This window comes from Dipodomys merriami, unplaced genomic scaffold (genome assembly GCF_024711535.1).
Source record: "Dipodomys merriami isolate MVZ:Mamm:240054 unplaced genomic scaffold, mDipMer1.0.p SCAF_59, whole genome shotgun sequence".
Lineage (NCBI taxonomy): Eukaryota > Metazoa > Chordata > Mammalia > Rodentia > Heteromyidae > Dipodomys > Dipodomys merriami.
Genome location: NW_027206168.1, coordinates 5,502,381 through 5,518,763, shown reverse-complemented (window position 1 = coordinate 5,518,763; position 16,383 = coordinate 5,502,381). Strand labels below are relative to the sequence as shown.

Here is a 16,383-nt window from a genome sequence, read left to right as displayed (position 1 = left end):
CCACTTTTATTTCTTATGTACTAAAGCAATTAACAACTAGAACCTAGAAAAACATAAAGCCCTCAAAAGTAAAACACTTAAATATAAACATAAATTATGTGCAAGATTTATAAGAGGAAAATTAGAAAATTCTAAGGAAAGAAATTAAAAAATATTTAATTGGAGAACTATCCCATGTTCATGAACAGGAAGACTCAATATATTGTGTGATGTCAGTTCATTTCAACATAATGTGCAGATTCACTTTAATCCCAGTCAAAACCATAGCAAATTGTTAATATCAACAAACCATTTTTTCTTTTTTTTTCCAGACCTAGGGATTCAACTTTGGTCTTGGGCACTGTCCCTGGGCCCCTTTTTTCACAAGGATAGCATTCTACCACTTGAGCCACAGCATCATTTCCAGCTTTTTCTGTGATTAATTGGAGTAAGAGTCTCACTGACTTTTCTGCCCAGGCTGGCTTTGAACCATGATCCTCAGATCTCAGCTTCCTGAGTAGCTAGGATTAGTACATAGATCAATAGAAAAGGACAGTGGACTCAAAAATAAATCCATATAACTACAGCAAAATTAACTCTGACAGGTAGAAAAAGCAACACAAAACTTACAAAAAGAAAAAAATATGAATTTGGACACATAACTTACATTTTCCTAAAATATTGTTTCAAAATGGACATAGACATAAGCGTAAAGGACCAAACTAAACAAAAAAATCTTAGAAACTAAAAATAAATCTTTTCTAAGATTTAGGTTTGGTAAGGAAATCTTTAGATTTATCAAAGGAACAAAAGAAAGAATTGGTAGGTTGGACTCCATTAAAAGTTAAAATTTCTGCTCTGGATAAAGCATGAAGAGAAGAAAAGAAGCCATAAATTGGGAGAGAATATTTGCAAAGAACGTATCTGGTAATGATAAAATGTGATAAGAACTTTTTTGTATTTTTTTAACTGTAAAAATCCTGTACAGTGGGGTTAAAGTTACATGAACAAGGTAATGATTACATTTCCTATTGAGCATTGTTGCTTCCTCCTTTGTTTTCCCCCCACCATCCCTTCCCTCCCACCTACACAACTATTCTCCCCCCGTCCCCCGCAAAGTTGTAAAGTTCATTTTCAACATAGTGTTTTGTATATCTCATTGTTGCAATGGGTCAACATGTATCCTTATTTATGCATTATGTTTTTCCCTTCCCCTCCCCAAATTAGAGAAGTGTACATAAAAGATGCACCAACATCAACTACAGTGATAATAGGGGTTATACTGTGGGGGAGGAACATACAAAGCAACACAAAAATCACATGGTACATTATAAATACATTAGAAAAAATAGCAAGAAAGAAAAAAGCTATTTGTGCTCTACCTTGGGGTTCATTTTGCTTAACATCATCTTATATGATCATATGTACATAGCTTTTGGCCTTTTCTGCTTGTCCTATACATGTACTCATTATTGCAAATAAGGGAAACCAGGAGACCTATGTTTATTTGGGCCTGGCTTACTTCACTTAATATAATTTTTTCCAAGTTTTTCCATTTTCTAACAAATGGGGCGATGTCATTCTTTCTAATGGAGGCATAGAATTCATATATATATATATATATATATATATATATATATATATATATATATATATGTATATCACATTTTCATGATCCATTCATCTACTGAGAGGCATCTGGGTTGGTTCCATATTTTAGCTGTGATAAATAATGCTGTGATAAACATAGTTGTGCTGGTAGCCTTAGTACGGCCATGTTTGTGATCATTTGGGTAAATGCCCAAAAGTGGGATTGCTGGGTCATAAGGGAGTTCTATGTGGAGTCTTCTGAGGAACCTCCATACTGCTTTCCAAAGTGGTTGAAACAGTTTACACTTCCACCAACAATGCAGTAGGGTTCCCTTTTGGCCACATCCTCTCCAGCATCTGTTGTTATTAGAGTTCTTGATTATAGCCATTCTAAAGGGGTGAGGTGGAATCTCAATGTTGTTTTGATTTGCATTTCTTTTATGACTAAGAGGAGTTGAGCATTTCTTCATGTGTCTATTGGTAATATCTATCAAGATTCCAACATCATTCTTCATAGAAATAGAAGAAAAAATCCAAAAATTCATATGGAACAATAAAAGACCTTGAATAGCAAAAATGATCCTTAACAGAAAGAACAGTGCTGGAGGAATATCAATACCAAATTTCAAACTCTACTACAAAGCCATAGTAATAAAAACAGCTTGGTACTGGCACAAGAAAAGACGTCAGGACCAATGGAATAGAACTGTAGTCCCAGAAATGAACCCATAGACCTATAGCCACTTAATCTTTGATAAAGGAACTAAAAAAATAGAATGGAAGAAAGTCAGCCTCTTCAGTAAATGATGCTGGCAAAATTGGTTAAACACTTGTAGAAAACTAATGCTAGATTCTTATATATCATCCTGCACCAGAATCAACTCCAAATGGATAAAAGACCTCAAAGTCAAAGCAGACTCTCTGAAAACATTACAGGCAGGAATAGGAGAAACCCTAGGTCTCCTTGGCACAGGCTGAAATTTTCTGAATAGAGACCCAGAAACACAACAAATCAAAGAAAGGTTGGACAAATGGGATTGCATGAAATTGCAGAGCTTCTGCATGGCAAAGGACATAGCTAGCAAGATCAATAGAAAGTCCACAGATTGAGAGAAGATCTTCACTAGCCATACAACAGACAAGGGTATCATATCTAAAATATACTTGGAACCCAAAAAATTAAATCCCCCAACAACAAATCCTCAAAGAAACAACTATCTGATAAATAAGTGAGCTAAAGACTTAAAGACAAGAACTTTTAAACTCAACTGCAGGAGAATAATTCAATTAAAAATTGAGTGAAGTCCTTATCTGATACGTCACCAGAGAGGATAGTCAGGTGGCTTATATACTTTTGTGAAAATACAATGATGAAGACCATTGTTTTTTTACAATTTATATATGCTAATTTTTTTGTGCCAGTACTGGGAGTTGAACTCAGGGAGTGGGCACTGTCCATTAGCTTTTTTCATATAAGGCTTGAATTTTACCACTTGAACCACACCTCTACTTCCAGCTTTTTGCTGTTAATTGGAGATAAAAGTTTTATGGATTTTCTTGCCTGGGCTGGCTTCAAACTTCAGATCTCATCCTCCTGAGAAGCTAAGTTCAGCAAAAGTTATTGAAAATCTATACAAACATGAAACAATGAAACACGTCATCAGGAAAATGAAGATTACAATTGAGACACTGTACACCACTGTTAGGATGGTCAGTGCCTAGAACACGAACAAGTCCAAATGATGGAGAACAGGAAGCCTCAGGAACTCTCCTTTGCTGTTGGCAAGAAAACAAATAACATGACTGCTTTGGAAGATAGTTTTAAACAATGGAACATAGTACAGAGTCTTCATGCAATCATGAGTGTTTATAACAGCTTTGTTCCTAATTGCTAATACTTAGAAGCAACCAAGATGAATTTCAATAGAGCAATGGAAAAGAAAACTGTGATTACATTCTCTCTCAGTGGGAGAGAGTAAAAGAGACAGACAGACAGACAGACAGACAGACAGAGAAGGAATGTACCATCAAGGTAAAAATGGAGGCAACTTAAATGTAAAACAAACAAGTTTGCAAAAGGCTACCTACTGTCTAATTCCAATGTTCTGGCCCTCTGGAAAAGGCCAGACTAAGGAGATCATAAAAAGATGAGCAATTTTGGAAGGTCGGGGGAGACACACATGTGTTACTATAACAATAACAGCAACATAGGTCATTGAGAACTTGCTAATAAAACATACACACCAAGAATGAACCCTAGTGTAAACTAGATTCTGTAGATACTGATGTTGCAATGCAAATTGATTAATTGGTAGCCAATATGCCTCTCTGATGAGAGTGCCAACAGTTTGAACAGGCACTATGCATATGTAGAGATAGAGATCACAAGAAAATCTTTCTGCTTATGGCTCAATGTTTCTCCAAATCTAAATGTTTTCAAAGAAAAAAAAAACCTCACAAATCACTTCAAGCTTCAACGAAATAAAAGTGGTTGTGTCTCTGTAAATGATGGCCAAGATATTACTGTTGAGGCAAAACTGGCTTTGAAATAAAATGATATATCTGCAATGATTGAAATATATAAAGAATGAAAGAATACCTGGATTGAGGAATTTAGGTGTTTGCTACTCTTCTTTATGCTTTCCAACTTGGTTTAAAATGTTCTCAATGCCCACATCCCACTGCTAGAATCAGAAGAAACAGAACTGTTGCCTTTCTCATACTGTTGAAGGGCTAGTCTTTTGAACTCCATGTCCCTCATGAAACAGGCTGAGATAGGAAGCTGGTCCCACCTATTTTCTGTCATCTTTACCTGGTATAGCTCAGCAGGAAGAGTGTGTGTTTTTGACTGTAAGTTCAAATTCCAATAAAAGCTCCGCTGTTGGGAAAACAAAGGAAAGGGTGATGATGATCAAGAAGCATTCTACTCAAACATGACTTCTGAAATTTTAACCCCTTTGTACAACTACTTAACAGTAAAGAATAATAATAAAAATAACAATCAACTCTACAGCTGCTGTTGGCTGGAGATATTCTGAATCTCAACACAGCAGACACACAACCTTCTACATGCTCTGACTCTTCTGCACTACTAATCGCTCTTTTTATGCCAATACACTAAATGTATTTTAATGGGTGCAGCTTGTGACTGTTGTAATTTATCTAGGCACCATTAGCTGAGTTCTCAAACCTGGTCTTCACAAGTTTCCATCCCAGACTGGACATATGTCCTGGTTTTTGTTTTTGTTTTTGTATTTTGTCAGTCATAGTGCTTAAACTTGGGGCCTGAGTGCTGCCCCTAAGCCCTTTTGCTCAAGTTTAGTGTTCTACTACTGTGAGCCACAATGTCACTTCTGCCTTGAGCAGCTGGCCGTGAGGTTAGCTTCCCATAAACCACTCTGATCCCAGACTACAGAGATGAAAATGAATGCTAGATAGGTCATCACAAATGTTAGAAAGTATTTCTAAAGCTCTTTGTCCATGTTTTAGTCTAGTACTTCCTAAAATGCTGACCATTCATTCATTTGCAAATCTAGTTAAATGAACTATTTTAATATTTAAATTCAATATTTCAATAAACTATTTTTATGCCATTGTTGCTGGCACATCAAGAAAACATCATCTGGGTGCTAGTGACCCACACCTGTAATCTTACTGACTCTGGAGGCAGAGACCTGAGGATCTCAGTTTGAAGCCAATCTGAGCAGAGAAGCCCAACAGACTTTAATTTCTAATTAATCAGCAAAAGCAACCTGGAAATAGAGCTGTGGCTCAAGTGGTAGAGCACTAGCCTTGACCAAAAAAAGCAAAGAGACAAAGTCCATGTTTAGACTGAAGAAAGAGGGAGAAAGAGACAGAGACAGAGACAGAGAAACTTGAAGGGCACAAGGAAACAAAGACTAGAGAGCTAATTAGTTCTCTTTTATTGGTGAGGGAGGATTAAAGATTAATTTACTAAACAACCTAGTGAAAATTGACTCATAAGGGTTGAATTCCCCTTCAGATTCTTCTAAGCCTTTCCCAAGTTTTCCCCTGTGCCTGGATGCCATTCCTCTTCCTTCCTCCCCACATGTCAGCATCCCTCTTGCATACCCCACTCTGGGAATCCTTCCTTGCTCTCCCCCCTCATCCCGGTCCCCTCCTCTTGTAAAATGCTCACTTTGACATCTTGCATCTCACTGTCACCCTGTTGAGCACCATTATTTCAGGGAATGGAGATTTGGGTAAGGAAGGATGATGTGGGAAACCCTGATGGACAATGGATATTTAAACCCAATTTTCCACAAATCTTACCACATCAGGCTCTATCTGGTGAACAGGATTCTGTAGTAATGTGGGATAAATGCTTGATCTATGTAGGAAATCTTGGGAAGGAGGCCGAGGAAGGCAACAAACAGTAAATCAAAAGCAATTAGGAACTCCAGCACCAGAGGCTCACACCTGTAATTGTAGCTACTTAAAAGGTTGAGATCTGAGGATCACCACTCAAAGCCAGTCCATGCAAAAAAGTCTGTGAGACTCCCATTGCCCATTACCAGAAAACCAAAGTGGAGCTGTGACTCAAAGTCCCTGAGCAAAAGAGCTCAGGGATAGCACCCAGGCCCTGACTTCAAGCTCCAGAACTGACAAGGAACAAAAGCAATTAGAATACAGGGAACTTTATTGAGAATACTGGGGATATACAGTGGCACTTGGGTTTGTACTAAATACTACAGGAGTCCAGACCAACAGATTCCTCATATCTTAAGGGATTGTACAGGATGAGTGTCTGATTTAAACACCTAACAATCGGGTTACCACTGGTTTTCAAAAAAAAAAAAGGTATTAAGGAGATATTTTGGCTGGTACTTTTGTTTTGTTTGTTTATTGTTCTTATAAAGGTGATATAAGAGGAGTTACAGTTACACAAGCTGGGTAATAAGTACATTTCTTTTGGGACAATGTCATCCTTTCCCTCACTGTCTCCCAGTTTTTTCCTCAGTGTTGTACAGTTCATTTTCAACATAGCATCTAGTGCATAGCACTGCTGCATTTGTACACCCTTTGTTACTCCTTTTCTGTGCCCCCTTATTCTCCCAAAGACAGATAAGCAAGACAAAAAGGAAACATAAACAACAAAGATACAACCTCTTGTTTCCATTTCCTGTAGTTCATGTACTAAGAATTTTTCTTCCCCATTCCACAATCTCCATGCTCTGCTATGGGTCACAGGAAGCCTAGGAAAGGTGGCTTCCTGGAGCCCCTGAGCCAGCTTTCAATCCCTCCAGCCTGTGAATGTGCTCTGCTGACTCTGCATCACCACTTACCAGCCTAGGGTAGCAGTAGCTATTCTGGCGTTTAGATCAGGAATCAGCAAGCTACCACCTACAAATCAACCAGGCCATGCATGAAGATTGTCCTTTCATTGTGAAATGGTGGTGGTGGAGACTAAAGTTGAATGGTGACTTAGGACATAGGAAAATTAAACAAAATTTACTCTCCATCATCTATAAGGAATCCATACAGACCATCTGCTTTGCAGACTATCTGCAGTTGCATTCATTCACAACAGCACTGCTGAGTAGTTTTAACAGATGTGGTATGACCCATAGAACCGAAAGCATTTACCTGCTCACCTGTCACAGAGCTGTACTGGCCTGTGCATTCAATCTTGTTTTTTCTTCTATTTTAGTTCTCTATGATCTCCATGTAGTTGTAAAAAAAGTGGGGGAGGAGGTTCCATTCAACATACCAATTATCTTTAAGTGTAGTTTTGTTCTGAGAAAGCTAACTATCTCAGTGACCTTCCTCTCTCTGTAACCTCCCCGGGAACAACTTCACAGTGGCAGAAGCAAAGAAAAGGCTTTTTTTTTTTTTTAAACGAATTCTGATACTCCATTCCCCCAATTTACCACTGATAGGGAGTTTCTGCCAATCTAGTGCCAGGTTAGGAGATTCTCAGCTTGCCATGCTTCCTGCTTATGGAGGGAAAGGATGTGGAAACTGGAGCCTATGCCCAGAGGCCCTGACCATCCTGGTCAGGGCTAACAACCCATCGCCCATTTCAAGAAGCAGAAACTGCCACTGGGCTTCAGAAACAAATATTTGTCCTATATTAGCCAGCCTTATCCAAGTCTTGCAGCTCTGGGACATCCACTATACTCAGATCATCCAAGGAAACTACCCACCTATGAAAGTGAAAACACTGATGAAATCATGGCCACTCCTAGTCAGGAGGAGGATGCAGTTATTATTCAAGCTAGAAAGTTCAAATAAATGAACAGGACAAATGGCATACATTGTGTTGTTAGAAGCCAGTCAAACCTGCCACTTTCTTCACCCCTGCCATTTGGACTCAGGTGAAGAAGGCCCTGGTTTGAAAGGCCTTCTGGAGAGCAGGTAACCTAGCTCTGGCTTTGAAACAGCTTTCAAAGCAGATAGAGTCCTGCTGGGGCCTGGTGAGGGGTCCTCAGACATGCACTGTGCTGTCTCTGAGCAGACTTCTGGCAACTTCTGAGAGAGGAGCCAGGCTGTTATCCTCCTGTGCCACATGTACTCTTAGCTTGGAAAAGTAACTTCCCTCTTTCAGCCAGAGGTTCTCCTAAATAAATGATGCAGTGTTTCGTATAAATGAAAAATGTTTATGCACACACGATTTGGCACATAGCGCAGACAGTCCTGACTTCCTTGTGACAGTTCTACTAATGATGATTTTTATTTTTACTCTGTGATGGTGTGAGAGCCTTATGCATTCAGTAGAAAGTGTGCTTTTAATTTTAAATTTGGACCTTTTCCCAGGCTAGCAGCATGAGATCGGATCCTCAGGGCAAGGTGGACTGCAGCAGGAAGACACAGTTCCCACTCAGCTACGTGACCTGGAGGGCAAACAGTGGACATGCTTCCAGGTGCTGTGTCTGAGCCACATTGTGCTATATGTCCAGTGTGTTGAATGAATCACCAACTGATGACAATATTTTCTATTAACAACAGGTGACTGGCTATGTGCTCCCTTGTAAGTTGAAGAAGGGTGGCTGGAACTCGTGAAGTAATATTCAAACAGCAGCAAAGGAACCTAGCTTCTTGGGAGCTTGAGCCCCGTGGAAATGGAAAAAGTAAACTTCATGTCTTCTTGGGTCTTTTGTTGAAAATGCCTGAAGACCATCTGCTGTGCTTTCTCCAACCCCATCACAGATGCCAACATATCCTAAAGGCAATCACCACAACACAACTGCCATGGATATGTATGGAATCTTGACCAGGTGCCAGGGCAAGGGCCTGGCATGCAAATCTATTCAGTTCTCAGAACAACCAAGTGGGAGACACATTCACATTGTATTAGCCCATTTCACAGTGGATGGCCTAATGCTTATGCAATGAAGATTACTAGCTAATTAGTGGTAAAGGCAGGGATGGAACTCCAAAATGGATATGGCACCTATAATCTGTGCTATATGGGGTATGGAATGATAATAAATTGAATTAGTGCATTAATCAGTGTCTATATCCAAGTTATCCAGACTAATGAAATATGTAGATGATCAAGAAAGCAAGGTGTGAAGAGCTAGTGTGTAGCATTAGAGATGAAGGGATGTGCAGCGTGGGGGAGCATCTATTTCCTGTGTCCATCCAGTGAATTTACCTGATATATAGGAGTAGGATGACTAAAGCAAAAGCCAAGTGGCCTTGACAAGAAGTATAAAAGAGATTCAATGCTGTCAAAATAGATTATTTGCAACTACAAAAATAAAAAAATCTGTTAGGGATGCTATTATTTTAGGGGGAGAGGGCAGAGTATATAATAGAGGGTGAAATTGATTGGATTACAATATCAATGTATAGAGATATAACAATGATATCCCCATAATATAAGCCAATAATTTAAAAAATTTTTATTTTATTGTAAAGTTGCTATACAGAGGGGTTGCAGTTATATGAGTGAGGTAATGAGTACATTTCTTGTCAAGCATTGTTACCCCCCTCTTTGTTCTCCCACTATCCCTTCCCTCCCCCACATCCCTCAGTCCTCCTCATCCCCCTGAAGTTGTACAGTTCATTTCCAATATAGTGTCTTGTGGTATCATTGCATCCTGTGTCCTTGTTTCAGCATTTTGTTATTCCCTTTCCCTCCCCAAATTAGATAAATGTATGTACAAGATGCAGGGTATCAAAATCAAGTACAACAGGAGACATGCCATAGGGGGAAGAACATACAAAGGAAACAACAAAATCACATAGTATAACAAAAACAACAACAAAGAATGACTTGTGTCCCTGTCTTAAGTGAAGTAAGCCAGACCCAAAGAAATATAGGTCCCATAGTTTCCCTCATTTGCACTAATTAGTATACATCTAGGATAATTTTTATTAGATAAACAGGAAAGCTCAAAAGCTATGTACATATGACCAGATAAGATGATGTCAATATGTTTTTTTAAGTCAAGGCACCAGAATACTCTGATCAGTTCCAATGGGTCACAAGCACTCACCATCCCCAGCTCAGCTCCAGTCCCATCAGGTCTTTTCTGCTGCAAATGAGTGTCAGGCTGACTCAGTGCTCTCCATAGGAAAAGGAGAAGGTAAAACTTTCACTGAAATTCCTATGTAGACCAAAGGTGCCTTAGGAAACTCTCTGTACCCAAAGGCAGCAATCAGGAAGCAGGAAGCACTCAAACCACAAATGGGAATGCCTGGCTGTCCCTTCAGAAGGTGGGACTTCCTTCCTGAGCCTCAAGGGCAGCCAGACTCCAAGGGAAGGATTATAAAAGCTGGTTCATTAATGTTGGGATTTTAAAAAAAGCAGTCCTGGGTGTATCTGCTGTCCACAACCAAGAAGATGCAACCCTGCTTAAAACTAGGAAGTTTCTGGGCTAGGATATGGTGGTTCTTGGCTACATGTCAGATCCTAGGAGTGTGTTCTCCTATGGATCTCAAGCATGAAAAGAGAGAGGAAGAAATATTTCACCGATGAAGCACTATGTTCCAGACATTGGGTGAACATCTTACAATCAGACAGAGCAGCAGTAGAGGTCAGATTTGAGACCAGAGAGACACTGTTCTGAATCCAGCTCTAGTTAGTATGTTTTGTGATGTCAGGCAGGTTTCTTATTCTATTCATTATCTGTTGCTGGTTCTTAAACTCCAAAATGTAAAGTCTTCAATGAGTTCATCAGCTTTCCATTATTGTAATACTTGAGATGAATTATAATACTTGAGGTCAATCAACTTCACAATGGTAAAGGTTTACTTATTTATTTTTGTGCCAGTACTGGGACTTGAACTTGGGATCTGAAAACTGTTCCTTAACATTTTTGCTCAAGGCTGATGCTCTACCACTTAGCCCACAACTTCATTTCTGGCTTTTATTAGTGGTTGATTAGATATAAAAGTCTCAAACTTTCCTGCCTGGGGTGACTTTGAACTACAGTTCTCAAATCTCAGCCTCCTGAGTAGCTGAGATTGCAGGTGTGAGCTACCAGGCCTAATATAAGGTTTCTTTGGGGTCACACATTTGGAAGTTCCAGGTTAGGATTGGAGATAACCATGCATTGAGCCCATAACAAGACAGACCATCATGGTGGGAAGAGCATAGTGACAAAGCCTCTCACCTCATGGCTGAGAAGCAAAAGAAATTTGGAAGATGAAGACACTGGGATTCCTTCCACAGTATGTCCTGCCCCAATGACCAGAAAACCCCCACTAGGGAGGACTTCTTAAATATCCACCTCCTCCCAATAGTATCACACCGAGGACCAAGCCTGGAGCATACTGGCCTTTAGGGATGATTGGAGACCTAGTCTATAGCAATCAATAGCAGTTACCTCATGAGTCTACAATTAGGGCAGGGTGCAACTCAGTTCCACATGGACGAAGAATTGATGGATATATTCATACAGCTGGCAAGTAGTTACTCACTGGTGACTGGGAGTCCAGCTGGACCAAGGCCCAGGGCCCCTGTTGCTTTTCCTGTGGACCTTTTTATGATGTGCCTGAGTTCCCTGATGATGTTATGAGTAAGTTCATCTCAAGGAAATGCAGAAGGATGGCATGCATATTTACCATTTCTCTACTGAAAACCACAGAGCATCACTTTTGCCACGCTCTCATGGCTGAAGCAGCCTCAAAATCAACTCTATTTCACAGGGAGGAGGCAGACCCACCAGCCTCTGGCTGAGGAAATGGTGGGGGTCTAGAAGAACTTGTGAAACAGAGAAATTGTATTTTCTTCCATTTCTGCTATCTCATCTGACCTTTACTACCTTCAGATTTTGAATTAATCAAGTTTGCCAGGAAGAGATATTAGTTTTAGAAACAGGAATTTATTGCCATGAAGAAGGTAGTTTATTTTAAAATGAACTAAATTCAGCCATGTCTGACTTCTGGAAGGTAGTGGCAGTACCATTTTGTGCTGTTCCCTTCTATTAGAGTCCTTGTCATGGTAGAGCCTCTGAGGACCTTAGATAATAAGGAGAAGCAGAGCAGCAGATACAGTTACATTGTGGTCATATAAGGCGAGGTGAATTGGGTTTGGGGAGGGGTGAGTCTCTAGGAAAAGGAACTTGGGAAGTGGAGAAATCAGGATAGGTGTGGAGCCAAAGGACATGCTACTATTGGCTTCCTCTGCCAATTCCAAGCTCTTGGCAGAATGGTGTAGCACCCAGACCCTGCATGTGTGAGAGACAGGGGAGTTCCTGAAGGGCACTGGAGTTATTTGTGTTTGCATGATTGTTGAGCAGAAAGGAGAGGACATCTGATCTAGGGAAGGATGAACTCACTAGGAAAAGGGATTTGGTTGTGCAAGTCATCAAGGAGAGGTAGAAGGTTGTCCCGTGCTTGTGCAGAACAATTCACGACTGAGGAATTCCTCCTGCTCTTTCCGCTACCACCCAGCTCCCGGGAGAACACAAGTCACTCAGCATTGCTTCATTTCTTAAATTCACAGATTGCTTTATTGTGACTTTTTCTTTCTTTCTTTTTTACTGTCTTTCAGTAGTTGTACAAAAGAGTTTCAATTAAGCATGTCCATTTATAAGCACAATGTATCTTGACCATTATCACCCCTTCCTTCATTCTCTCCCCTGTCTTCCAACCTCATCCACCCCCTCAAGTTGCCTGGCTTCATTTCCACATACATACCTTGACTGGTTTTTTTTTTGGAGTATTCATGTTCAAGGAAAGCAGCCTACGAGTGGGCTCTTGGTGGGCCCAGGCGTTTTCTCAGGACTGCAGCCCTGCTTGTTGAGCCTCCCGAAGTGGATGATTTGATCTGCTAGCCATCACTCTATGTGCAACAAGATAGGTGTCATATCACCTCACATCACCTCTGGGAGACCCACATCCTTCTGTCTGCTCCCGTCCAGCTGCCTCCAGCGTACACATCTATTCTGATGGACAGCGCATTGGGGAACTCAGGCTGCTCTCATTCATTGGCATATTCTCGAGCTGGGTAACTAGAAGAGGTTTGTGCAGAGGGATGGAGCTGGGGTCATTTTTCATAGGGCATTGCAAGAATTCATGAACAAATCTGATGGGTAAATGTATATTCATAAAGCTGGGAAAGACCTCTCGTGGGTAGACTTGAGATGTAACCAGAATGCAAAGTAGTAAATTAGGTTATATCACTCCCCTACTTAAGACCCTCCAGTAGCACATTAATATTAGAAGAAAATCTGCACCTTTCCTCAAGATCTAAAAACCTCTGGGTGATTTGATTCCTGCTTCTCTCTTCACACTCGCCCCTTGTCCACCTTCCCCTTCCTCACACTACTCTCTACAGAGACATCAACTCCTCTGACCACAGTGCCTTCACACTTGCTGATCCCTCTTCCAAGACTTTACCCAGATCCCAGTGCTTTGAGCACACTGTGTACCATGTGATCAAAATGCACTTGATCTTAAAAATCACAAACTTGGATAGTGTTCTTCACAAGAGTCATCCTCACCTGTCCTTCCAAATGTAGATCTCATGCCCTGTGCAATACAGCATGTCTTGGGCAGGTTGATCTTCTGCTGGGAGTGGGCTTCTCCATGGAAAGCCTACTGACCTTACACACACTCTGAGATTTGGAGTCTCCTCCTTCTCTTAACCAGTCCTCTGATCCAGGACTTTATAAAATTATACCCCAAATCCATCCACTTCCATAGGGCTATGCCCACACTCTCAATTCAAACCATCCTTTTGCCTGATGTGCAGACCGAATTCTAGTACAGTCACCAGATTCCAGACCCTGATATACATATGTAAAATAGTTCTTATCACAGGAGGGAAGGAAGTCTATGACTGTGACAGACAACCCTCCCATGAGCAGGTTAAATTATATGGCAGAGGTAAAAGGATTTAAAAAATGTAATTACAAACCTGTATCAGATCATTTTGAGTTAATTGAAAGGGATATTATTAGGATGGATATGATTTAATCAGATAAATCCTTCTTTTGTGATCTTATTTATTTATTTATTTATTTTATTGTGAGAATACCGTACAGAGGAGTTACTATTACATGGGAAAGATAACGAGTACATTTCTTATCAAGCATTGTTGCCTCCTCTTTGTTTCCCCTTCCCATCCCTTCCCATCCTCCCTCCTACTCCCCCCACTCGATCCTCCCCCCCCACCAGAGTTGTAAAGTTGGTTTTCAACATAACGATTTGTACATCTCATTGTTGCAATGGGTCCACCTGTATCCCTAGTTAAATGATTTGTTTTTGCCCTTCCCCTCCACAAATTATACCAACATCAAATACAGTGAAAGCAGGGGTTATACCATGGGGGAGGGACATACAAAGCAACATAGAAATCATCTTATAAATATGTTAGAAACAATTGCATGAAAGAAAAAAAACTTACCTTGAGGTTCATTCCCCTTACATCAACTTATCTGAACTTTTCTGCTTGACTCAGACATATACTAGTTATTGCAAATAAGGGAAACCATGGGACCTATGTTTCTTGGACCCGGCTTACTTCACTTAATATAATTTTTTCCAGGTCTTTCCATTTCCTAACAGATGGGGCAATGTCATTCTTTCTGATGATGACATAGAATTCCAGTGTGTATATATACCACATCTGGGTTGGTTCCATATCTTACCTATGGTAAATAATGCTGCAATAAACATAGTTGTGCTAGTAGCTTTAGTATGGTGTTGTTTGTGATCATTTGGGTAAATGCCCAAAAGTGGGATTGCTGGGTGATAGGGGAGTTCTATGTGGAGTCTTTTAAGGAATTTCCATACTGCTTTCCAAAGTAGTTGAACAAGTTTACATTCCCACCACCAATGCAGTAAGGTCCCCTTCGTCCACATCCCCTCAACATCTGTTGTTATTAGAGTTCTTGACTATAGCCATTCTAACTGGGGTGAGGTGGTATCTCAATGTTGTTTTGATTTGCATTTCTTTTATGGCTAGGGAGGTTGAGCATTTCTTCATGTCTGTTGACCATCCTTTTGTCCTCTTCAGAGAAGTTTCTCTTTAAGTCTTTATCCCACTTATTTGTTGGGCAGTTATTTCTTTGAAGATTTTTTGTTGTGGGATTTAATATTTTGAGTTCCAGGTATATTTTAGATATGAGACCCTTGTCTGTTGTATGGCTAGTGAAGATCTTCTCCCAATCCGTGGGCTTTCTATCGATCTTCCTAACTATGTCCTTTGCCATGCAGAAACTCTGCAATTTCATGCAATCCCATTTGTCCAACCTTTCTTTGATTTGTTGTACCTTCTGGGTCTCTATTAAGAAAATTTCGGCCTGTGCCAAGGAGACCTAGGGTTTCTCCTATTCCATCCTGTAATGTTTTCAGAGTGTCTGCTTTGACTCCGAGGTCTTTGATTCATTTGGAGATAAATTCTTTATAAAACTATGTCAGTCAGTCAAGCACATGTGGCTCATGGTCCTAACTATTCAGAAGGCTGACAAAAAAAGAAGGCTGAGATCTAAGGATCATTTTTCAAAACCAGCCTTGGCAGGAAAGTCCTTGAAACTCCAATCTCCAATTAACCACCCAAAATCTTGAAGTAGAGCTGTGGCTCAAGAAGTAGAGTGTTAGCAGATCTATAGCCCCCTAATCTTTGACAAGGGATCTAAAGAAATAGAATGGAAGAAAGACAGCCTTTTCAGTAAATGATGCTGGCAAAATTGGTTAAACACTTGTAGAAAACTAAAACTAGATCTGTATATATCACCCTGCACCAGAATCAACTCCAAACGGATCAAAGACCCCGAGATAAAATCAGACTCCATGAAAACATTACAGGAAAGAATAGGAGAAACTCTAGGGCTTCTTGGCACAGGCCGAAATTTTCTTAATAGAGACCCAGAAGCACAACAAATCAAGGAAAGGTTAGACAAATGGGACTGCATGAAACTGCAGAGCTTCTGCAAGGCAAAGGACATAGCTAGCGAGATCAACAGAAAGCCCATGGACTGGGAGAAGATTTTCACTAGCCATACAATGGACAAGGATCTCATATCTAAAATATACCTGGAACTCAAAAAATTATATCCCCCAACAACAAATCCTCAAAGAAATAACTGCCTAATAAATAAGTGGTCTAAAGACTTAAAGAGAGACTTCTCTGAAGAGGAAAGAAGGATGGCCAACAGACACATGAAGAAATGCTCAACTATAGCCATAAAATGCTCAACTATAGCAAATCAAGACAACACTGAGATTCCACCTCACCCCAGCTAGAATGGCGATAATCAACAAATCTAATAACAACAGATGCTGGAGGAGATGTGGCCAAAGGGGAACTGCATTGTTGGTGGGAGTGTAAACCACTCTGGAAAGCAGTAGGGAGGTTCCTCAAAAGACTCCACATCGAGCTCTCTTATGAGCCAG

General features: G+C 40.3%; 1 protein-coding gene across 1 annotated transcript in view; it reads right to left on the bottom strand.

Moving 5' to 3' along the window:
- The window catches only part of Wscd1 (WSC domain containing 1), a 149,029-nt gene extending 138,978 nt beyond the window's left edge, over positions 1-10,051 (bottom strand). The window contains exon 1 of the mRNA XM_070001717.1: positions 10,035-10,051. The gene's annotated coding sequence lies outside the window, so the exon portion shown is untranslated. The remainder of the gene's footprint in view (positions 1-10,034) is intronic.
- Positions 10,052-16,383: the final 6,332 nt, after the last annotated feature.